Source organism: Triticum urartu, chromosome 6A (assembly GCF_056163025.1).
Source record: "Triticum urartu cultivar PI428250 chromosome 6A, HENAU_Tu73, whole genome shotgun sequence".
Lineage (NCBI taxonomy): Eukaryota > Viridiplantae > Streptophyta > Magnoliopsida > Poales > Poaceae > Triticum > Triticum urartu.
The window spans coordinates 25,151,892-25,177,439 of NC_141878.1; positions in this window are offsets into that span (position 1 = coordinate 25,151,892).

Genomic DNA, 25,548 nt, shown 5'->3' on the forward strand with positions numbered 1-25,548 from the left:
CGACTTCATGCAACGCGTTCTGGTCCAACATGAGCCTGTAGGCTTGTGCGTCTAAAGCGGCCCGCTCTGTGGTCATCCTGGCATTCTCAGCTGCCAGGTCTGCCTTGGCCTGGGTGATCTGTTCCTTCACCTTTGCAATCTACGAGTTGTGGACGTCCTGATCTGCCGGGTTAGCTTCTGCCATAAACACAGCCAATGCATCAAATAGATCTGATAGAACTTGAGCCGGCAGGCATACAGAGCTTCCTGCCCCAGCAGCCGTCGCCGCTACTGAACCGGAGGTCATTGGCGCAGCGGTCGAAGAATGAAGCGCTGCTTGTGTGCCGGCCATGAATATTCCAACTCGGTTGGGTAGATCAGAGGAGTCCGGAATACTGTCGCCATCGGAACAGCCCCCAATCCGGCCATCTTGTAGATGATATAGAGATTCGGTTTCTCCGATTGATGACTCGTCGCCGGAATAAACGACGGTCTCGCCGCGAGGTTCTGATCCATCCTCATAACTTCCTCCATGGATGACTCCCACGAAGGCACGCTTCACGGCCGGTTTAACCTGGGCGGATCGTGCACGCTGAGCCGTTTCGACGAGGTCGGTGCAGATGTCCGGCTCAGGGCCCGGTTCACCGATCTTGCCGATGAAAACATGTATGCCACCAAAGGGGACCCGGTACCCGTACTCAACTGAGCCGGCCTCGGGGCCCCAGCCTGCATCATCGATGTAGAGCTTGCCGCGACGACTCTTAGTCATCCGGCCCACAACGTAGCCCTCGAGTCCTTCAAAGCGGCCCTCCAAGAACTTGAAACCATCGTGTGATAGCCCCATGGTGGGCGCCAACTATCGTGGTTTTGTCACAGCAGATGTCCTAGAGAAAGGACTTAGTCGTGGAGCCATCGCAACGGGTTAGCTTGAAGGGGTTAAAGCGGACACAGGGACGCAAGAGAGTTTATACTAGTTCGGCCCCTTCGATGAAGGTAAAAGCCTACGTCTAGTTGTGATGGAATTGATGGGGTTTTGATGACTAGGGAGCAAACAAGCTTCGCCTAAGTCTCGAGTTGTTTTCTGTCTTGAACCGCCACCGGGTCGTCCCCTTATATACACGGGTGACGCCCGTCGGTTCACAGAGTCCCAATACCGGCTCATAGATGTGTCCTGTTTGGTCTCTACTTATTCCTATCTTACAATACAAGTTAAATACCAACGCCGGTTTACGGCTATAGGCCTTGAACCGACTATGGGCCTTGAGCCCTCATCTGCCTTCTTGGGCTTTAACATAATTAACTACTAACGGAGTTAACCCGGCCCAGATAGGCCGGTTTACGCCCAGTAGTGATATCCCCAACAAGAACCAAAAATGATATCATCTACATAGATTTGGCATAAGATCAAATCACCTTTGTCCCTCTTAGTAAAAAGAGTGGGATCGATCACCCCTCTCACAAAACCATCATCGAGTAGAAACTTCTTAAGATGATCATACCAAGCACGAGGTGCTTGTTTGAGGCCATACAAAGCCTTATGAAGTTTATACACATAGTCTTTGTGATCGGGGTCAACGAACCCAGGTGGTTGTGATACATATACTTCTTCTTGTAGAGGACCGTTAAGGAAAGCACTCTTCACATCCATTTGATGTAATGTAAAACCATTGAAAGCAGCATAAGCAAGTAAGATGCGAATGGATTCAAGACGGGCAACGGGGGCAAAGGTCTCACCAAAGTCCAAACCTTCAACTTGTGAGTACCCTTGTGCCACTAACCTTGCCTTGTTGCGGATGATTACGCCATTCTCATCTTGCTTGTTCTTGAAAATCCACTTTGTTCCAATGACGTTGTGTTCCGTAGTTGGCCTCTTGACTAATGACCACACTTGATTGCGCTCAAAACTATTCAACTCTTCTTGCATAGCAATAAGCCAATCGTTGTCTATCAACGCATCTTGTACCTTGAGAGGCTCAACACTAGACACAAAAGAGAAGTGAGCACAAAATTTTGTCAATTGTTTACGAGTGACTCTACCTTCCGATATGCCGGTGAGGATTTTATCAACATCAACACGACCGGCCACTCGAGGCATGGTGGAGGTTAAGGTTTCGCGAGGTTCAACTTCATGTCCATCATCCACGTCCTCAACATATGGATCATTAATGTGTGGTGGAAAATCTTCTTCTTCTTGCATTTGTTGAGGTTCATTGTCAATGGTTGCACTTTCTTGTTCTTTCCCTTGAGGATGATCTTGTTCTTGATGATTATCATGAAGAGGAACTTGATCATCATCTTGTACTTGGACTAAGGGCATTGATTGAGTAATAGGTGCTTGTGGTGGTATGGGTGTGGAAGTAGTTTGATGGTGTGTGAGGCCTTCATCTTCTTCTTCATCATCATGAGGGTCTTGTTCCATTGGAAGAAGTGCACCAACACCCATCGTCAAGATATCTTGAGAATAATCTTCTTCACCTACATCACTTAGATCAACTTGCTCCCCATGGGAGCCATTAAATTCATCAAACACCACGTCACAAGTTTCTACAACACATCCATTGGATTTGTTGTAGACTCTATAGGTGTGAGAGTTTGATCCATAACCAACAAATATGCCCTCAATGGTTTTAGATTGAAATTTTCCTAACCGCTCTCTTTTTTTAGGATGAAGCATTTACACCCAAATACACGAAAGTACTTGACATTTGGCTTGTTCCCGGTTAGGAGCTCATATGGAGTCTTTTCCAATATCATGCGGAGGAAGAGCCGGTTTGAAGCATGACATGCAGTGTTGACGGCGTCGGCCCAAAAACTATGTGGCGACTTGTATTCATCCAACATGGACCTTGCCATCTCCACAAGGGTGCGGTTCTTCCTTTCTGCAACACCATTTTGGTGGGGAGTGTATGGAGCTGAATATTGATGCTCAATCCCTTCATCACTAAGAAATCCTTCCAAGGTGTAATTCTTGAACTCGTTACCATTATCACTTCTTATTGTCATGATTTCTTTGTCAAACTTGCGTTGTGCTTGCTTGGCAAAATCAATGAAGGTGATCTTCGTCTCGTCTTTGGACTTGAGGAAAAACACCCATGTGTATCTTGAGTAATCATCCACAATGACAAGTCCATACTTTTTTCCCACCAAGACTATCCCATGAAGGAGGCCCAAACAGATCCACATGAAGGAGCTCCAAAGGCCTTGAAGTAGACACAATATTCTTGGGTGGGTGCTTTGATTGATGTTGCTTCCTGGCTATGCATGCACTACACACACGATCTTTCTCAAAAGAGCATTTGTTAGTCCAAGGATGTGATTTCCCTTTAAGAGATCTTGAAGATTTCTCATGCCGACATGGGCTAGCCGGCGATGCCATAGCCACCCCTTGTCGGCCTTGGCCATTAGACAAGTTGCATGGAATGTGCTCTCTTTCGAGAAATCAACCGTGTAAAGGTTGCCATCCAACTCTCCAACAAAGGCCACTTCGAGAGTATCTCTCTTAAAGACTTTCAAATCCGTTAGTCCAAATAGTGTATCATAACCAACAGAGGCCAATTGGCGAACAGAAAGCAAATGGTATTTAAGGGATTGGACAAGCATGACATTTGCAAGAGATATGTCATTTGTGATAGCCACCTTACCCAAACCGAGTACCTGTCCTTTTGATCCTCCACCAAACATAATGCTCATAAATGGTTGAATAGCATCCATGAAATCATAGAGCAACTTGCTATCTCCGGTCATATGATTGGTACATCCACTATCAATCACCCATATTACTCCACCAGAGAAGGCAACCTACACACAATTATTACTTGGTTAGAGGCACCCATTTTGCAATGGGACCTCTCAAGTTAGTCACAAGGGTCTTAGGGACCCAAATAGCATAAAACCGAAATGCATTTCGAGGACCAACAAACTTTGCACAAACTTCTCCATCCTTAGTCTTACGAAGAACATAGGATGGAGGCATGAACTCTTTTGGCTTGTTGACAGTGGGCATGCCCCTTATGGCCTTCCCACAAACAACCTTACCTTTCTCCTTATGCCCTTCTCGTAGAAAAGTTTCTTTTAGAGGGGTGGTGCACTTTTGAGAGGATGTCTTCTTCTTGCTTGTGCTTGGGTCAAACCCGAGTCCTTCTTTGGCAAACACTTCATTGTGTTGGCTCAACACCTCATTAAGGTTCTTTTGCCCTTGAGCACATGTCATGAGCCCTTTCTCGATTTGAGCTTTGAGAAAGCGATTCTCCTCAAGAATAGATGCTAGATCACTAGTAGAGTTAGTAGTACAAGCATCAACATTGATAATAGGAGAAGAGTAAGCCTTGGCTAGAGTTTCAAGATAAGTAAGCTTGAGTGTCTCAAAACTCTTTGTAAGAAGGGTGAGCTCTTCTTCCTTGGTCTTGAGGGACACGGATAGGAGCTCACAATCCTTAGAGAGAGAAGCATTAGACTTTACAAGCTTACTTTTATCATTCATCAACTCTTCGCAAGAGTCGATAGCCTTTTTCAAGGAGGCAAGATCTCTAGTATGAACATCAATGTTTGCACCAATTTTTAAGCATAGTTCATCATTGCGTGCTTCCTCATATTGGACTTTCTGCTCAAGGATTTCATATTTTTCCTTTTCCTCAGTGACGAGGGTCTCGAGTTCCTTAATGGAAATGGTGTGCTCTACCACGGCCTTCGCCATGAGACACTTGTGAGCATTTCCCTTGTAATCCTTCATGTAGTTGTAGGTGACAACTTCACTACTCTTGTTGACTAGCCTCAATGTGTTTTGAGAATCTTGAGCAACTCCGGCAACACCACTAACATCATCCGGATCGAATTCTTCTTGAGCAACCATTGCTTTCCCATCTCTCTTCTTGAGCTTGGAGTTCAAAGGATTTGGCAACTTCTTCTTGGGAAACCTTGGTTTTATCTTCTCTCTTCTCATAAGGGCACTCGTTGGAGAAGTGGTTGGTTTCTTCACAATTGTAGCATTTTCTTACTTTCTTCTTTTGAAACCTTCCCTTGAATTTTCCCGCACTAAACTTCTTGACAAAGAGAGCCATGTCTTCATATGAAGGGTCCTCATCGGATTCAACCTCATCACCATCTTCTTCTTCATCATCATCATCTTCTTCTTCACTTTGCTCATCTTCACATACATGATTGGCCTTCAATGCAAGATTGATCTTCGACGATGGAGTACCATGCATGGCAAGATGTTTTGTAGCATTTGCCTTTGACTCTTCAAATAGTTGGAAAGTGGATATGATGTCATTTGTAGTCATTTCCTTGAAGGCATGGTGTTGTCTTATGTCCCATACCATCTGATGGTGATATGGATCAAGAGCATGGAGCAACTTGTCCACAAGGAATCACTTAGTCATGTTAAATCCATCTTGTGTCTTGTCACACTCACATGACTCAATATCAGCGGTGAGAGTCATGAGACGCTCAAGGAGTTGATTTGGAGTTTCACCTTTCTCCATACAAAAGTTTTGCAATTGCCCCTTGGCAATTTCATATTGAGCACTCCTTAGGGTGGAGGTACCGGTCTTGGATCTTATAATACTTTCCCATAATTCCTTGGCACTTGTGATGTGTATGAAATGTCTCCTTTGATTTTCAACCATACCTCTCCTTATACACATGATTGTCGTGTCATTGAGATTCTTGTCATAAATTTCTCTTGGTGTAGGATTCTTTGGATCAACCACATGGTAACCATACTCCAAGATCTCTAGCATCTCATCGTTTCCAAATCGAAGATGATCCTACATAGCAACTCTCCACAAAGCAAAATCGGAAGTGGAGTCAAGTAAAGGAGGTTTGCCTTGAGAGTTATATTTTGGTTTCTCAATTTGGGGTCTTGCATAAAGCCAAGGAACACTAGAGTGTTCATTGCTAGGAGGTTGTTGACCAAGTGACGGAGTAGGCACAGTTGGTCTCGAAGCCGCACCACCCGAAAGTGGTGCAAGCACAGTGGACAATGTGGCTATCCTCATTTGGACCAAGGCCTCTACAGAAGCATCATGCTCCTCCTTTTTCTTAGCAAGGGCCCATTCTAGATCCTCAGAAGTAAAGGTCTTGACTTCAGAAGAAGCCTCGCCTTTATCCTTCGGATCTACAACAAGGGGAGTCCCATCGGGGTTCATCTCGCTCTAGGGTGGTTAAGCCACAAGAATAGAGCACGAGGCTCTGATACCAATTGAAAGGATCGAGATGGACCTAGAGGGGGGGGGTGAATAGGTACAAATACAAATTTTAATTGTTACTTGGCAATTTTAGGCAATAGTACGGAATATGAAAGTGAGCCTAACAATTGCAAGTGTGATGCTAAGAGCTAAACAAGATAATCAAGTAATACAAGTAGATGAGTAAGCTAGCACAATATGATATAGGTAAGTGCAGACGAGACAAGTAACCACAAGTAGAGAGTTAAGGTTAGGGATAATCGCAACTTCGAGAGACGAGGATGTAAGCCCATGTTCACTTCCTTGGAGGGAAGCTATGTCACCGTTTAGAGAGGTGGGTGTTACCATGAAGGCACACCAACGCCACGAAGGCTCACCCTATTCTCTCTTTGAGACAACACCACGAAGGCGTTTCTCAACCACTAGTGGTAGACCTTGGGGTGGTCTCCAAACCCTCACAAACTTTTCCGGGGGTAATCACAAGGGTCGGTTCCTCTCCGAAAGACTCCTACCGCCTAGGAGTCTCCAACCTCCAAGAGTAACAAGAACGATGGGGAAAAGCTCAAGACTTGCTCAAGTCACAAATTCCTTTGGTGCAAAGAAGGGGAAGGAGTGGATCTATCACTTGATTAGACAACTTCTCTCAAATGCTCTCAAATCCCTTGGGGATCTAAGATTTGGTGTGGAGGAGTGAGAGAGAGAGTGTAATGTGTTCTAGGGTTTGTTCAAAGTGAGTGGTCAACCCTATCCCGTGGGGGAAGAAGGCTATATATAGTGGTAGTGAAAAGCTAGCCGTTTGGCCACTTAAGGCACAGGAGCTGCCGGACGTCCGGTGGGTACCGGACGACCGGTGACACAGATTGGACCGGACGTCCGGCCGGGCACCCGGTCGTCCACTTGCTGGAGTATAAATCTGACCGCGAAAACAACACAGGTAGCGGACGTCCGAAGAGTAGCAGTCGACCGCTGACCGGACGTCCGGAGAAACCGGAAATCCGTTAATATGAGTTCTGTTTAGATGTACCGGACGTGCGGAGAAAGTGTACATCCGCTAATAAGGGTTATGTTGAGAAGTACCGGTCATCCGGTGGGCGCCGGATGTCCGGTCAGTTGTGAAGGCTGGGCCAACTGATTCAAGAACACAAAGAGATCGTGCACACATGGTGAAAACTAAGAGATGATAGAAAAAGTGTTTTGTGGATTTTGAGCAAGTCTTTCACATAACCCAATGATCCCCTCTTAATAGTGCGGGATCCCTATACTCAAGAACAAATCGAAAGAAAGGGCCAAAGCCATTTGTCTTGTATTTTCCGCTCTTGAGTAATATGTACCTCTTTGTTTGTAGTCATGACCCACACACATAGCACTTGAAACATAATCCTGAGATATACTTGATAAACATGATTAGTCCAAAAAATGCATGTTTTCATCAACATCAAAATAAGATTAAGGGCATGATTGCACTTTCACTGTGCTTCAAAGATGAGTGTTGGTCATGGGCCCAAGGTTAAAATCTTCACGGCGCCATACCTCTGAACTCAAACATAGGTGGCCTTGGCCACCGTCCTCTCTTGGAGAGGTGTGTGTCTTCTTTCTTTTTGTCGGTGTTGTGTGTGTGTGTGTGTTCTTGTTTTGTCTCGGTTTCTTCTCTTGTGTTCTGCCTGGTTTGGTCGCCCCTTTTTTGCGGCAGAGCGGTACTACCGCTGCGTGGGCGGTACTACCGCTGACAAGCGTCAAGCGGTACTACCGCCCACCCCAGCTGTACTACCGCTGCGCGGCGGGCGACGGGGGGGGGGGGGGGGTTATGTCGGGGCGGGGGGGTTGCTTCTCCCCCATCCCCATTCGCCCCCACTCCTCTTCCTCGTTGCTCCTGCAATCTCTCACCACAGGAGGGGCCCGGCCGACCGCCATTTTCGTGCCGTCCCTCTTCGTTTCCTCCGGTGGAGTCGATCCCCACCACGTCCTCTTGCCATGGATACCGGTATTGCCCCTGTCCCCGTTCTCTCTTTGCCTAGATCTTGCATCTAGTTTTTAGGGGCAATAGGCATTGTTCTTCTTGTCTTTTGGCCAAGGCGAGGCTTGAGTAGGATGGAGATGGCTTCTAGGCACTATGGATTGAAGTTTGGTAGGTTTCTTTTTGAATTTGGCATCTCCGGTAGTGCCGGATCTGACCACGGTAGTAGGGAACTGCCGTTCCCTATCTGGCACGGTACTACCGCTCTCCTCGAGCGGTACTACCGCTCAAGCGGTACTGCCGCTGTTGTGTCACGGTACTACCGCTCCTGCGGTACTGCCGCTGTTGGTTCGCGGTACTACAGCTGGATGCCCAGATCCATCTTTTCCTACCAAGCTTGGATCCTTGTTGTTTTGTTTGGTGGCTTATGCTCTTTCTTTCGTGTGTTTCTTCTGGTTGTGTGTTTTGGTTCCAGGTGATGATCATCCTGAGCAGCAGGTCCGCCGTGTCAACCCCGGTCGTGCAACGTCAAAGCGGTACCGCACTTCGGAGTCAGCAGGTGGTTCCTCTAGTACTCAACCGCTGCCAGCAGGCGCAACCTCAAGTGCTCCACCGCCACCTCAGCAGTCGAAGAGATCTGCCAACAAGCCCAAGGGAAATACTGTGACTGAGATGATTGCCAAGGAGTTTTGGGCAAAGCGTCGCCGCAACCCCTATGAGGAAGACCAAGATCCCACTTTGGTCAACCGCCCGTTCTGGAACCACTTTCAGTTTTCCATCTATTTTGATGTGATCAAGGCTAAGAAGAATCTCTATGTTGATGTACGCTCCATCAACACGGATGCTATGGAGAAGGACCCTGAGTACTTTGGCGAAGCCCTTCAGATGTGTTCTCAGCTGAACATTCTCAGAATCATGCAGTTCAACAAGGATTTTGATGCAGATTTGGTGGCTCAATTCTTCGCTACTGTTCATCTTGGAACTGATGCCGATAGGACTCTGACTTGGATGACCAATGGCAAGTTGCTTTCCGTCAAGTGGAAGGCCTTCATGGAGTTACTTGAGGTGGAAGATCACGGGCTTGAGACTCCAGTCGGCTTCCTCCCTCACCTTAATGCTACCTCCACTCACAAGCAAGTTCTCTGGCCCTACTGTACTGTGAAGGTTCACCCTGTGACTAAGAAGGAAACCTATGAGCTGTCTGCCTTTCTGGACATCCTTCATCGTGTCTTCCGAGAGACTCTCTTCCCTTGCATCGGGAATCTAGATATGGTCCACTCCTATCTCGTGGACATGCTTCTATTCTGCCAGCATGAGAAGGAAGCAAACACTGGAGAGTGCCTAGACATTTCTCATGTTATGTGGTCTGAACTTCTCTCTGCCATTTCTGAGCGCAAGTGCCCAATCTATGGTCCATTCATCATGCGGCTCATTGAGAAGGCATGGGCACGTGTCTATCCCAAGGATATGTTGGAAACTTGAGAATGGGTTTCTCATGAGATCAAGCGTCTGAGGAAGAAGGACAATTGGGGCACTCCAGCGCCTAAACCAGGGGGTCCATCTACTGCTGCTGACATGGAGACCGAGGGTGGGGCTGCGACCGATGATCATGATGAGGACTTTGGGCCTTCTAGTGCAGAACCCTCTTGGGCAAAGAAGCTTAAACGCAAGATGAAGAAGCTCTTCTGCATGGAGTCTCATGATCAGTACATGACTCATATGGCTGAGAAGCAGGCCAGGGGGCGTCACAAGGAGCTCATGCGTCAGCTGGGTGCGACCATTGCCAGCGGTTTTGAGGGCCAGATCACTGAAGAGGAGGAATGGATTCAGCAGCACTGTCCGTGGACCGATTTAGACACTGAGCAGTTTCCGACTGAGGATGGCAGTGCGCATGACCCTGCCAGGATGTGATGAGGTTGCTATCACCTGGAGCTGTAGCTTCGCTCTTTACCCTTTTGGTGTCTCACTGCCAAAGGGGGAGAGAGTTTAGGGATTTGTGTTGTTGCCGTGTTCGAGTGTGTCTTTGTGGTTTGTGGTGCCGTGTTGCGAGTGTGTCTTTGTGGTTTGTGGTGTCTTGTGTTTTCTCGTCGTTTTGCTTGGTTTGGTTTGGTTTGGTGCCAGTGATACCTAAGTTCTAGACATATGGTGTGAGACATATGCTACCCTACCTTTACCTTATTATCTATGTCTATTCAGTACTGTAGTATCTTATGAGTTGCATGCTTATCCTGTTTTATACCCTGCTCTCTTGTATCCCATGCTTAGAACTTTTGGACTATAAAATATAGGGGGAGTGTTGATCCGAATGTGTGTGCCTTGCATTCCAAAGGCACTAGTAACTAGGTGCATGATAACACATAAGTATAGAGGATCACAACAGTTTTCGAGAGTAGAGTATTTAACCCAAATTTATTGATTCAACACAAGGGGAGCCAAAGAATATTCTCAAGTATTAGCAGCTGAGTTGTCAATTCAACCATACCTGGAAACTTAGTATCTGCAGCAAAGTGTTTAGTAGCAAGGTAATATGATAGTGGTGATAACGGTAGCAAAAGTTAATAGTAGTAAAGCAATGTTTTTGGTATCTTGTAGTGATGATAGCAATAGCAACGGAAAAGTAAATAAGCAAAGCACAATATATGGAAGGCTCATAGGCAATGGATCGGTGATAGAGAATTATGCCGGATGCGGTTCATCATGTAACAGTCATAACCTAGGGTGACACAGAACTAGCTCCAGTTCATTGATATAATGTAGGCATGTATTCTGAATATAGTCATACATGCTTATGGAAAAGAACTTGCATGACATCTTTTGTCCTACCCTCCCGTGGCAGCGGGGTCCTTACGGAAACTAAGGGATATTAAGGCCTCGTTTTAATAGAGAACCGGAACAAAGCATTAACACATAGTGAATACATGAACTCCTCAAACTACGGTCATCACCGGTAAGTATCCCGATTATTGTCACTTCGGGGTTAATGGATCATAACACATAATAGGTGACTATAGACTTGCAAGATAGGATCAAGAACACTCATATATTGATGAAAACATAATAGGTCCAGATCTGAAATCATGGCACTCGGGCCCTAGTGTCAGGACCGTTTTTCCAATAAAACATTTATTGAAAAACCGACCATTATATCAGACCAGTATAGAAGAATCCCCCTTACTGGTAGACAAATCCTTGATACAGAAATCCAGAAGTACTAAATATTATACAAGGTTGAGCTAAGGCTGCTCAACAATTTTATTACAAGCATGCCGATATTATACATAAAGGCGGATATGACACAAAGGAGTATGGTGGCATAACTACTGACTCGTAATAAAAGTGGTGGTGGATATGTCACAGTGAAGTGGGTGACATGACTCCAAAATCTTACAGCTCATCAAGGGCCGGAGTGAGGCTCAATGATTTTTATTTGGGTAGCGGAAGCGTATATAATTTAAGTGACCAACTTCAGGATCGCACGGGACTGACTGGGACTCCTCTAGGCGTCAGACTCGCTATCGTACTCTTCATCCATAAGATCGCCTTCATCAACATCTAGCCAAATCAACAAGCCAGGTGAGTACTTTGAATGTACTCGCAAGACAGTTTGGACATAAGATATAACAAATGCAAACATGATGCACATGAGCAGATTAGTAATGCACACTCACGTAATAAAATTGCACTGCGCGATAAATGAAAGGAAGTCAGGCGGTAGTCCTCCCGAAATCCCAATAAAATAGCTGAAGACCGATTGGGTGTCTGAAGCGACGCCTCGAAAGGAAAAATAAATTAACATGAGCGACATCACATAAAGGGCTTATATCAAAAGTAAATGACAAGAATACCACAGTCGGACGTCTGAGCGACATCACATAAAGGGCTTATATTCAAAAGTAAATAACAAGAATGCCACAGTCGGACGTCTAAGCGACATCACATAAAGGGCTTATATCAAAAGTAAATAACAAGAATGCCACAGTCGGACGTCTGAGCGACATCACATAAAGGGCTTATATTCAAAAGTAAATAACAAGAATGCCACAGTCGGACGTCTAAGCGACATCACATAAAGGGCTTATATCAAAAGTAAATAACAAGAATGCCACAGTCGGACGTCTGAGCGACATCACATAAAGAGCTTATATTTCATCATTCGAATTCAAGTAGCTCATGAATTTAAATCATCCCAAGGAAATACTCAGTACATAATAATAAACTGGTTAGTCCATCCACAGGATAATCATTCAGCCGGGTTTACCACTCTCAGTTTCATGTTTATCCTCCGGAGACTGTCACTGAGACTGACATTGATATGTTGATCAAAGTCCTTGATCATGAACACGGTTACTCGGATGGTTTTGACTCTACAGAGTTTGTACTCTTAACCCACAGCCAACGGATTTCAGTAGTCACAAAGGACTAGTTCCGTTTATGGTATTTTAGAAGAAACACATGTAACCAGTACACACCCATTCCACATTCTGCTGCCAGGAATCACCCTAGGCAACGTTCAAGAAAAACTTTGAGACGGGGAGGCTACAACCTCGAGTAGCATGGGATCAAATTTATATTCGCGCGCTCTAAGGGGTGCCCCCCTCTCGGTCCCAACCGGAAACACCCATGCCCCCTAACCGGATGACGGGCCTTAATCCAGGGCCATGGAACCCTCATCACGGCCCCTCTATTTGGTGTGTACACGGAACGAGGTTTGCAACTGACTAGACCGCATTCTTTGCAGAAGACATGTGGCAGCACGAAAAGGGGACGAACGGGACATGACTTGATCCACGTTGTAGGACCTTGAAGTAGATGTGTCTAGAGGGGGGTGATTAGACACTTAATGCTAAAGTAGCAATTTTAAGCTTTTTCGGTTTGAGTGGAGTTTGGGCACAATTTAACATACACAATACATATCAAGCAAGCATGCAAAGAGTATATAGGCAGCGGAAAGTAAAGCATGCAACTTGCAACAATGTAAAGGAAAGGGTTTGGAGAATTCAAACGCAATTGGAGACACGGATGTTTTTCCCGTGGTTCGGATAGGTGGTGCTATCCTACATCCACGTTGATGGAGACTACAACCCACGAAGGGTAACGGTTGCGCAAGTCCATGGAGGGCTCCACCCACGAAGGGTCCACGAAGAAGCAACCTTGTCTATCCCACCATGGCCATCGCCCATGAAGGACTTGCCTCACTAGCGGTAGATCTTCACGAAGTAGGCGATCTCCTTGCCCTTACAAACTCCTTGGTTCAACTCCACAATCTTGTCGGAGGCTCCCAAGTGACACCTAGCCAATCTAGGAGACACCACTCTCCAAGAAGTAACAAATGGTGTGTTGATGATGAACTCCTTGCTCTTGTGCTTCAAGTGATAGTCTCCCCAACACTCAACTCTCTCTCATAAGATTTGGATCTGGTGGAAAGAAGGTTTGAGTGGAAAGCAACTTGGGGAAGGCTAGAGATCAAGATTCATATGGTAGGAATGGAGTATCTTGGCCTCAACACATGAGTAGGTAGTTCTCTCTCAGAAAAAGGATGCTAGAAGTGTAGGCTTAGTCTGATGGCTCTCTCAATGAATGAAGAGGAGGTGGAGGGGTATATATAGCCTCCACACAAAATCCAACCGTTACACACAATCTACCAATCTCGGTGGGACCGAATCAACAAACTCGGTCGGACCGAAAAGGTAAACCTAGTGATCGTTAGAGATTTCGGTGGGACTGACATGCAACTCGATAGGACCGATTCGGTTAGGGTTTGGGCACAACGCAATCTCGGTGAGACCGATTACACAAACTCGGTGAGACCGAGTTTGGTAATAAGCTAACCAGAGAGTTGGTCAGGTAGACTCGGTGGGACCGACTTTCTCTTTCGGTGAGACCGAAAAGTTACAAGAAGGAAACAGAGAGTGTACATTGCAATCTCGGTGGGACCGATTCACTCTTTCGGTGAGACCGAAAAGTTACGAAAGGGAAACAGAGAGTTTGCAATCCCATCTCGGTGAGACCGAGATCCTTATCGGTAGGACCGAATTGCTAGGGTTTTGGCAGTGGCAAATGACAAGTGAAACTCGGTGGCGCCGGATAGAAATAATCGGTAGGACCGAGTCTGGCTTTAGGTTTAGGTCATATGTGGAAGTGGGAAAGTAGCTGAGGATTTTGGATCATGTCATTAAGCACATGGAGCAAGAGGCTCATTAAGCAACACCTCATCCCTCCTTGATAGTATTGGCTTTTCCTATGGACTCAATGTGATCTTGGATCACTAAAAATGTAAAATGAAGAGTCTTGAGCTTCAAGCTTTAGCCAATCCTATGTCCTTAGCATCTTGGAGAACTTCCCACAACCTTTAGTCCATGCCACTCTATTGTTGAACTTTTCTGAAACATACTAGCTAGAAATGTTAGTCCAACAAGAGATATGTTGTCATCAATTATCAAAACCACCTAGGGAGCACTTGTGCTTTCAATCTCCCCCTTTTTGGTAATTGATGGCAACATACATCAAAGCTTTAGATAAAGATATAAAGAACAGCAGGTAAAGCTTTGGAAGGACATGTAACAACCATAGGCTCCCCCTTACATGTATGCAATCATATGAATAAGATATAGAAGCATGTGAGAGCATAATCATGACAGAGTAGGCAATGTGTTACATGTATCTTGGCCATATGCATCAGAGCAAAAGAATATCAAGGAAAATACCTTCATGCTCATGAGTCCTTCTTGCAAACAGTATGTACATAAGCAAGAATTTCTCATACTCATGATTTTGATGCATACACTTACCTTGTAGTCTTTGAGTTGGCTTAGGATGGAATGAACCTGCACAAACAAAGTTAGATAACACAGGTACATCCACAAGCTAGAGCAAACAAAAGAACCCACAAGAATACCAAGACTGGGATGACATGTAGAGAGTAAGTACTAGGTACTACATTGAATTCAACATGTCCCCAAGAGTAAAGATATGCAATGAATTTGACTGATTTCTTTCCCTTAGTTGTCTTGCTCCCCCTGAATCTTACATGGGATATTGGGAGAAGATAGGAAACAGAAAATCAGAGCTGAAAGATACCACTGGATAGAACTTAATGCAAATAAGCGTATATGAACATGTCTTTCCCCCAAAAAGACATGTGACATCTCTCCTCTTGAACATCAAGCATCTGGGATCCTTGAGTATTTCCTCTCTCCTCCTTAATAACATCTGGGAAATCTCTCTCTCCCCCTTAATAACATCTGGGATCCTTGAGACTTTCTCTCCCCCTTGAGCTTTGAGCTTTGATGTGATCTCTCTCTCCCCCTTTGACATCAATTTCCAAGAAGGGTTTTCTGGAATCCGTCGTGTAGGTTTGGTCCTTGAGACTCAGCACAAAGCAATGGATAAAATTGTGATGCTTGTAGAGGACAAGACTCATTGAGTGGAGCTGGAACAGAAGAAATATAGAATAAGTGGCAAACTGTTTTTCTTGTTGCAAAGTTGGTGGCACCAAGTGACATGTTTCGGTGGTACAGAATAGATTCGGTTGGACCGAAAATTACAAGTCGGTGAAACCAAGTTTACACAAAGAGAAACACTTGGCACCTCAGCTCACTAGACATGTAGAAACTTACAAAGATTTGCAAGGAATTTAAATGCAGAGAATGCAGAACAAAAACAGAACGAAAAGAGAAGAAACTGAAAGATCTAGATGAAGTTTTTTTTTGTTGTTGTTTATGAAAAAGAGAAAAAAAGTAAACATGCATGAGACAAATGCAATAACACAAAGAACGAACACAAGAGAACTTCATCTAGAGTTGGGCGGTGACATAGTCACCTATGTTAGAGTATATTGACTTAGGAGTCAAGTGAGAACACTTGATCATAGGTCATACTCATCGTTTAAGCTCAAAATGGGGTTGCCATTTTTCGTTTAAGCATCTTGATATATTCACATCTTGTTGAGTTGCTTTGACTCATGTCTTGGAGTAAAGCTTCTCTAAGATGGAATAACATACCTTGGGTGGTGGTGTGGTTCTTACTCATGTAGTTGAACTTGTGTGGGTGCTCAAGGTTGATGTAGCTCATCAAAAGTTGGGAGCACCACTTGGAGTGTGAGTTCATCTACCTACATGGGTTAGTTCTTGCAAGGAAGAGCACTTGTATATCCAAAAGTGACAATCATGAAGCTCAACATAGAATTTGTCAAAGGATATGTTTGAATGGTTTTGTGCTTCCTTGTCTTCAACCACCGTTGTGTAGAGACTTGGTGATGTAGAGATCGCTCAAGATGTGAGTGAGTTGCAATCTCATAGGATTAGATTCAACCAAGCACCTACATGAGTTAGATAACATGCAAGATACAAATATATCCAAGACATAAGATAGTCATCATAAGAGATATATCATGGATTAGTCATAAGCTCATGACTTGCATGTATCCAATGGAGTTCCTACTCCAAGTTCGAAGCATCAATAATGTTCAATTCTCCTCTCAACCTGCAAAACACTTTCTCATCAAGTGGTTTAGTGAATATATCTGCCAATTGCTTATCGGTGCGAACATGCTTAAGGTCAATGTCACCCTTAGCAACATGATCTCGAATGAAATGATGACGAACTTCAATATGCTTAGTTCGAGAATGTTGTACGGGATTATGACCAATTTTGATAGCACTTTCATTGTCACAAAGTAGTGGAACATGTTTCACATAGATCCCATAATCTTTAAGAGTTTGGGTCATCCAAAGTAATTGAGCACAACATGAACCAGCGGCAATGTATTCCGCTTCGGCGGTGGATAAGGATACGGAGTTTTGTTTCTTGGAAGACCAAGACACAAGAGATCTACCAAGAAATTGATAAGTACCCGAAGTAGACTTTCTATCAACCTTGTCTCCGACATAATCCGAGTCCGAATAGCCAACAAGATCAAAAGAAGATCTCTTAGGATACCAAATGCCAAAATTTGGTGTATGAATTAAGTATCTAACTATCCTTTTCACAGCCTTAAGATGACATTCTTTAGGAGCAGCTTGATAACGTGCGCACATGCACACACTTAGCATAATATCGGGACGTGAAGCACATAGCTATAACAATGAACCAATCATAGAACGATAAACCTTTTGATCAACCGGTTCACCATCTTTGGTCAAATCATTATGTCCACTAGTAGGCATGGGTGTAGACATACCTTTGCATTCTTGCATATTGAACTTCTTGAATAAGTCCTTGGTGTACTTTGTTTGAGAGACAAATGTACCTTCCTTAGTTTTCTTGATTTGCAAACCGAGAAAGAATTTGAGTTCACTCATCATAGACATCTCAAACTTTTCTGACATTAGCTTTCCAAACTTTTCACTAAAGAGAGGGTTAGTTGAACCAAATATGATATCATCAACATAAATTTGGCATACAAATAGTTCTCCATTAACCCTTTTAGTAAAAAGAGTAGAATCAATTTTACCAATTTCAAAACCACTTGCAATAAGGAACTTGGTCAAGCATTTATACCATGCTCTAGGAGCTTGTTTAAGACCATAAAGAGCTTTGTGAAGTTTGTAAACATGATTAGGTTTCTTAAGATTGACAAAGCCGGGAGGTTGTTTGACATAAACTTCCTCCTCTATTTCACCATTTAGAAAAGCACTTTTAATGTCCATTTGGTACAAGGTGATATTATGGTGATTAGCATAGGCAAGTAAGATGCGAATGGACTCAAGTCTAGCAACGGGAGCATATGTCTCACCATAGTCCATACCTTTGACTTGTGTGTACCCTTGGGCGACGAGACGTGCTTTGTTGCAAACCACTTGTCCATCTTCATCTTGCTTGTTGCGAAACACCCATTTGGTACCAATGATATTGTGGTTGTTGTCGGGCTTCTCAACCAATGTCCAAACTTGGTTTCTTTCGAAGTTGTGTAGCTCTTCATGCATAGCGTTTATCCAATCCGGATCTTCCAATGCTTATTCAACCTTCATAGGTTCAATGCTAGAAATGAATGAGTAGTTTTCACAAAAGTTAGCTAAACGAGTTTTTGAGCGAGTGATTCTCCCGGTTTGTATATCATTGAAGATTTGCTCGACGGGATGATCTTTGGCAATTCTTGCTCGAACTTGTGAGAGCTTTTGCTTGGGTCTTCGTTGAACTTCTTCTTCATCTTGTTCTTCTTCTTGGTCTTCTTCATTGTTGACGTTGTCGTTCTCTTGTCGTGGTGGAGAAGGAGGTTGTTGATGTTCGTCTTGATGCATTTCCTTATCTTCTTCATCTTGGTGTGTCCCGCTTGTGGATGCTTCCGTATCGATTCTTGGTTCACCTTGTCATGAAGTAGAAGCTTCCACTTGGACGGATGAAGTGCTCTCCTTTACTTCCGTTGGATGAACTTTGCCTATGGACAAGTCTTGAATTGCTTCTGAAGGGTCTTTGTCTCCTACATCAATTGGCAATTGCTCTACTTGCGAGCCATTAGATTCATCAAACTTCACATCTACCGTCTCTTCAACCTTTCGGGTGAAATTGTTGTAGACACGGTAAGTGTGAGAGTTTGACCCGTAACCGAGTAGGAAACCTTCATGAGATTTAGGAGCAAACTTTGAACGATGATGCTTATCAAGAATGTAGCACTTTGAGCCGAATACTCGAAAGTATCCAACTTGGGGTTTGTTACCGGTGAGGAGCTCGTACGCCGTCTTGCCGAGTAGCTTGTGAAGATACAAGTGATTTGTTGCGTGACAAGCTGTCTCAACTGCTTCTGCCCAAAAGTGCTTTGGCGTCTTGTATTCATCAAGCATCGTTCTTGCCATTTCGATGAGCGTCCGGTTCTTCCTCTCAACAACTCCATTTTGTTGAGGTGTGTACGTAGCCGAGAACTCATGTGAAATCCCTTCTTCGTCAAGAAAAGTGTCCACATTTGCATTCTTGAACTCCATTCCGTTGTCACTCCGGACCTTCTTGATCTTCACGTCAAATTGATTTTGGGCCTTCCTAGCGAAGTTTTTGAAGATCTTCTGGACCTGCGACTTGTCATTAAGAAAGAACACCCACGTAAATCTTGAAAAATCATCAACTATAACTAGACCAAAAGAATTTCCACCGAGACTCTTGTAGGCATTGGGACCAAAAAGATCCATATGAAGTAGCTCGAGTGGCCTCCTGGTGGTCATGATGTTCTTCACGGGATGCCTTCCTCCAACCTGTTTACCTACTTGACAAGCACTGCAAAGTCTATCCTTATCAAATATGACATCGTTAACTCCAAGGATATGATTTCCTTTAATAAGCTTGTCAAGGTTTCTCATGCCAACGTGACCTAGTCGTCTATGCCACAACCAACCTTTTGAGGATTTAGCAATAAAGCAAGTTTTAGGTTGTGCCTTTTTAGAGAAATCGACAATGTAAAGATCACCTCTACGCATACCGGTAAAGACCATTTTATTATTATCTCGACGAAATACTTGGCAATCTACCTCAGTAAATAGGACATTCAAACCGAAATCAGCAAGTCTAGATACTGAAAGTAAGTTGTAGCCAAGAGATTCAACGAACATGACATTCTGAATGGAACTATCATGTGAGATGGCCACCTTACCGAGGCCAACCACTTTACCCTTTGAATTATCACCAAAGGTGACATATTTCTGAGGGCCGTCATTTTCAGCAAGCTCACGGAACATCTCTTCATCTCCAGTCATGTGATCAGTGCATCCACTATCAAGAACCCATTCCTTTCCTCCTGACGCATATCCCCGAAGATTTTCCGTATGACCAAAATGTCTCATTGCATCATCAAGATCGAAGTCACTATCATCATCATCATCATCATAGTATCCATGTTCATCATGATCTTGTGACTCATCATTTGCTAGAGAGGGTAATTCATTAGATAAATGATCATCAAAGTGGTCACTTTTATGAATTCTTATAGCTTCAAATATAGTATGACTAATGATTCCAACATTTCCTTTAGCATGCTTGAGATTGGTAAGCTCAAATAGACAATCACCAAACTTAGGATCACTAGAGTTCATCTTACTCAAGGTAATAGATTTATGGAGAATTTCATCCAAATCTTTCAAGGAATGATCGGGAAATCGTTCCTCAAGAAATTTCCATATAGTATAGGCACAATTAAGAGTAGGCAAACTAGCAATCAAATTTTTGGGCAATCCTCTAATGATGAGCTCAATAGTTCTAAGATTGCGAATCATATCAACATCTTCATCTAGGGTAGGATGCAAGGGATCAATGTGAGGTGCACAAGGGCTAGCAATATACTTGTTTAAATGATATTGATTGAAGATTACAAGCATCTCATTTTTCCATTCATGAAAATACTCTCCATCAAGAATAGGCACTCTATGTCTAAGACTCCCTAAAGTAGACACATCCATCTTCCTCCAATGGTGATTAAACCAAGGCAATGGAGGCCAAAGCTCTAATACCACTTGTAGGACCTTGAAGTAGATGTGTCTAGAGGGGGGGTGATTAGACACTTAATGCTAAAGTAGCAATTTTTAAGCTTTTTCGGTTTGAGTGGAGTTTGGGCACAATTTAACATACACAATACATATCAAGCAAGCATGCAAAGAGTATATAGGCAGCGGAAAGTAAAGCATGCAACTTGCAAGAATGTAAAGGAAAGGGTTTGGAGAATTCAAACGCAATTGGAGACACGGATGTTTTTCCCGTGGTTCGGATAGGTGGTGCTATCCTACATCCACGTTGATGGAGACTTCAACCCACGAAGGCTAACGGTTGCGCGAGTCCACGGAGGGCTCCACCCACGAAGGGTCCACAAAGAAGCAACCTTGTCTATCCCACCATGGCCATCGCCCACGAAGGACTTGCCTCACTAGCGGTAGATCTTCACGAAGTAGGCGATCTCCTTGCCCTTACAAACTCCTTGGTTCAACTCCACAATCTTGTCGGAGGCTCCCAAGTGACACCTAGCCAATCTAGGAGACACCACTCTCCAAGAAGTAACAAATGGTGTGTTGATGATGAACTCCTTGCTCTTGTGCTTCAAGTGATAGTCTCCCCAACACTCAACTCTCTCTCATAAGATTTGGATCTGGTGGAAAGAAGGTTTGAGTGGAAAGCAACTTGGGGAAGGCTAGAGATCAAGATTCATATGGTAGGAATGGAGTATCTTGGCCTCAACACATGAGTAGGTAGTTCTCTCTCAGAAAAAGGATGCTGGAAGTGTAGGCTTAGTCTGATGGCTCTCTCAACGAATGAAGAGGAGGTGGAGGGGTATATATAGCCTCCACACAAAATCCAACCGTTACACACAATCTACCAATCTCGGTGGGACCGAATCAACAAACTTGGTCGGACCGAAAAGGTAAACCTAGTGACCGTTAGAGATTTCGGTGGGATTGACATGCAACTCGGTAGGACCGATTCGGTTAGGGTTTGGGCACAACGTAATCTCGGTGAGACCGATTACACAAACTCGGTGAGACCGAGTTTGGTAATAAGCTAACCAGAGAGTTGGTCAGGTAGACTCGGTGGGACCGACTTTCTCTTTCGGTGAGACCAAAAAGTTACAAGAAGGAAACAGAGAGTGTACATTGCAATCTCGGTGGGACCGATTCACTCTTTCGGTGAGACCGAAAAGTTACGGAAGGGAAACAGAGAGTTTGCAATCCCATCTCGGTGAGACCGAGATCCTTATCGGTAGGACCGAATTGCTAGGGTTTTGGCAGTGGCAAATGACAAGTGAAACTCGGTGGCGCCGGATAGAAATAATCGGTAGGACCGAGTCTGGCTTTAGGTTTAGGTCATATGTGGAAGTGGGAAAGTAGCTGAGGATTTTGGAGCATATCATTAAGCACATGGAGCAAGAGGCTCATTAAGCAACACCTCATCCCTCCTTGATAGTATTGGCTTTTCTTATGGACTCAATGTGATCTTGGATCACTAAAAATGTAAAATGAAGAGTCTTGAGCTTCAAGCTTTAGCCAATCCTTTGTCCTTAGCATCTTGGAGAACTTCCCACAACCTTTAGTCCATGCCACTCTATTGTTGAACTTTTCTGAAACATACTAGATAGAAATGTTAGTCCAACAAGAGATATGTTGTCATCAATTATCAAAACCACCTAGGGAGCACTTGTGCTTTCACACGTTAATACTAGAGTTAAACGGTTGACATGAGACTGGCATGCTTCAACAACACCAGCTTACCACCTATCATGCCACCACATGATCAAGTTATCTCACCTTCATATGAACACATCAAACTTCGAAGCTCACTTGTAGCTTGCCTTGCATGCAATATAACTTTCACAATTGCTTATATAAACATGCCATGAGAAAACTACTCAAGAAAACATGCAAAACACTCATCATATCAAAGGTTCATACATGCTTGCCTGGTTCGGAGTAGTCGGAGTCTAGCTCGGCGAAGTTGGCGGCTCCGTCACCTCCTCCGGTATCTACGGTATAAAAGAAATCGGATACTAACGTAAATACCGTGCGTGCATAAAAATTATTCCAATTTTTTTTCAAATAAATATGATAAAAAACTAGATAGAAAAATAAAGATTACAGAAAAAGAATCAACTCAAAATCATCTTTTGTTTAAAAGTTATAAAGGTTTTAGTCTAGGGACTAATCTGTGATGAAACAGAAACTTTCCAGGGGCTAGTTTAGAAAAGCAGAAAACGCTTCGGTTGGAAATAAGCCAACCCAAAGGGAACACGTACTTTGCCCGAAGGCGCTTTCAGAAAACGGTTCGAATAAGAGAGGAGAGGCTGACGAGGGGGTCCCACCCGTCAGGTTTGAAATCTAAAACAGAGTACACCGGCGCCCGAGGCTCGCGGTGGTCGCCGGCGTCGATCCACGGCGAGGTAGGGGGAATGGAGGGTACCTACGGACTCACTGAGCTCTCCCGCATCTGTGGGTGGTGGAGTTGGTCGTCGGCGAGCACCACGTCGATGGCGGCCTCCACTCCGGCGGACGGTGGTTCCAGCGGTGATGGATCCCACCGAGGAGGGCTGCAAACGTCAAATTGGGTCTCGGGTTAGACGACGTAGTGGACTAGGAGGTTGCTGACAAGGTTTGGGAGGCGGGGGTGCTCTCACCAGTGAGAATCTTGCCGGAGCCCGAAGCGGATCAGGGCGGCTGGAGTCGGGGAAGAAGGCTCTCCCGAGGCCTTCTGATGAGCGTGGCGAGGTTCTGAGGTGAGGAGGGGAGGTTCTGGGTCGAGAACAAGCTCGGGACCTCCATTTATAGCCGGCCCGAGGCGGTTGCCGAGAACGGGATTACTCCGGCGAGTGATTACGGCGAGGCAGTGGTCGGGCTGGAGGTTTAGGTGACTGGGCATCTTCGGATTGGTCCACTGGCTCCATCCAATGCCTAATCTTGGTACAACTTGGGTGATACTCCAAGCCTTCGACGGAACAGCCTCACGGGCTCGTCGGCGGCAGAGAGCGCGCTCTACGCCTCTCAGGCCACGGTGACTGTTCTGCAGCACACACGAGGAAGAGGACGGCCACGCGGAGGATCCTGGTGGTGTGGGCGGTGCTGGACGGCGCCGTATGGCAGGGCTGGCCCCTGCTGACCGCCACGGGCGGTTCTGCCACTGCGGAAGATGTCGGCGTTGGCGAGACACGTCGCCACCGACGCTTGTGCCCGTCCAAACGACCGTGCGGCGCACTACATAAGGAGGAGCAGGGAGCAAGGCGCCAACGCGTGCACTGGCGAGATTGACGTTGCGGTTCTGAAGAAACGACATTGTCGACTGAACTGAACACTGAACTCTGAATTTGAACAGAAACAATGCACACCAGTTGTTCGACGAAATGTTTTAAGCATGTGGAAAAAATTTCTTGAGCTGGGACTTGGTGAGGTGATCTCTTGATGCATCTGGAGACTGCCTGAATTATCTCAGATTTTTAGGAAAAGAAAAAGAATGAATTTCACCAAAAATGGCAAATCTGGTCCAAACTTGCAGCAAGCAAATTTTGAAAAATTTGAACTGTGGACTAGCAGATCTTGATGGATCTAGGTTGAGGGTACTAAGGACTAGCCAGAGGAGTTTATTTGGGACCAAGACTCAAAGGAAATTTGGTAGTTCCTTTGTAAACCACCATAGTCCAAATAAGTGACAAAAAATGATTTTGAGGTTAAAACAAATAGAAATAAAAATCTAGGAGAAGTTGAACCTTGCTGGACTTGATGCTTGACTTGACACAAAGTAGGGAGGTGGGTTTTGGAAGAAAATTTTCTATATATAGGCCATGGCACCTAGTGACAAGCATTAAGCATAGCAAAGTCATAGCAACATCAATCTCAAAGCATAGTGGACACTAGGGATCAAACCCTAACAAAACTAACTCGATTACATGATAGATCCCATCCAACCCATCACCGTCCAGCAAGCCTACGTTGGAATTACTCACGCACGGCGGTGAGCATCATGAAATTGGTGATGGAGGATGGTTGGTGATGACGATGGCGACGGATTCCCCTCTCCGGAGCCCCGAACGGACTCCAGATCAGCCCTCCCGGGAGGTTTTAGGGCTTGGCGGCGGCTCCGTATCGTAAAATGCGATGATTTCTTCTCTCTGATTTTTTTTCTCATCGAAACTCAATATACGGAGGTGGAGTTGGAGTCGGAGAGGCAACAGGGGGCCCACGAGGTAGGGGGCAGGCGCGCCCCCACCCTCGTGGCAAGGTGGTGGGCCCCTTGGCCTTCATCTTTCGCAGGTATTTTTCTTATTTTCTGAAAAGTGTCTCCGTGAAGTTTCAGGTCATTCCAAGAACGTTTGCTCATGCACATAAATAACACCATGGTAGTTCTGCTGAAAACAGCGTCAGTCCAGGTTAGTTCCATTCAAATCATGCAAGTTAGAGTCTAAAACAAGGGCTAAAGTGTTTGGAAAAGTAGATACGTTGGAGACGTATCAACTACCCCAAGCTTAAACATTTGCTTGTCCTCAAGCAATTCAGTTGACAAACTGTCGGGGGACTAATCCACGAACACCTATGGGACCGGCGGGCCGAGTCCCTTTCGGTTCGGCGGGGGCGGAGGTCGTGCAAAGAGCGGATCGAGGCGAAGCACACGAGCAGTTTACCCAGGTTCGGGCCGCACGGATGCGTAAAACCCTACTCCTGCTTTGTGGTTTGTATTGAGTTCTTGCTTGGGAGCGCGGAGTGCTACAGTACACACCAGCAGCTAACGAGACCGAGTGTGAGTGTTCTGTTTTTCCCCGAACCCCCCTCCTACGTTGCGCATGGGCCTCCTTTTATATGCTCAAGGGGTCACCGACAGGTGGCAACGGAGATAAAGGGTAAAAAATGGAAAGGGTGATGCGGTAGGTACAGCTACCTGCTACAGTGTATCATACCTAACCCTGACGGCAGGGGACAAGGGCCTTAAATGCCCGTCTGCGTCGCCTAAACAGTGCAAAAGGAACCGTCAGGAACGCCACCGCTC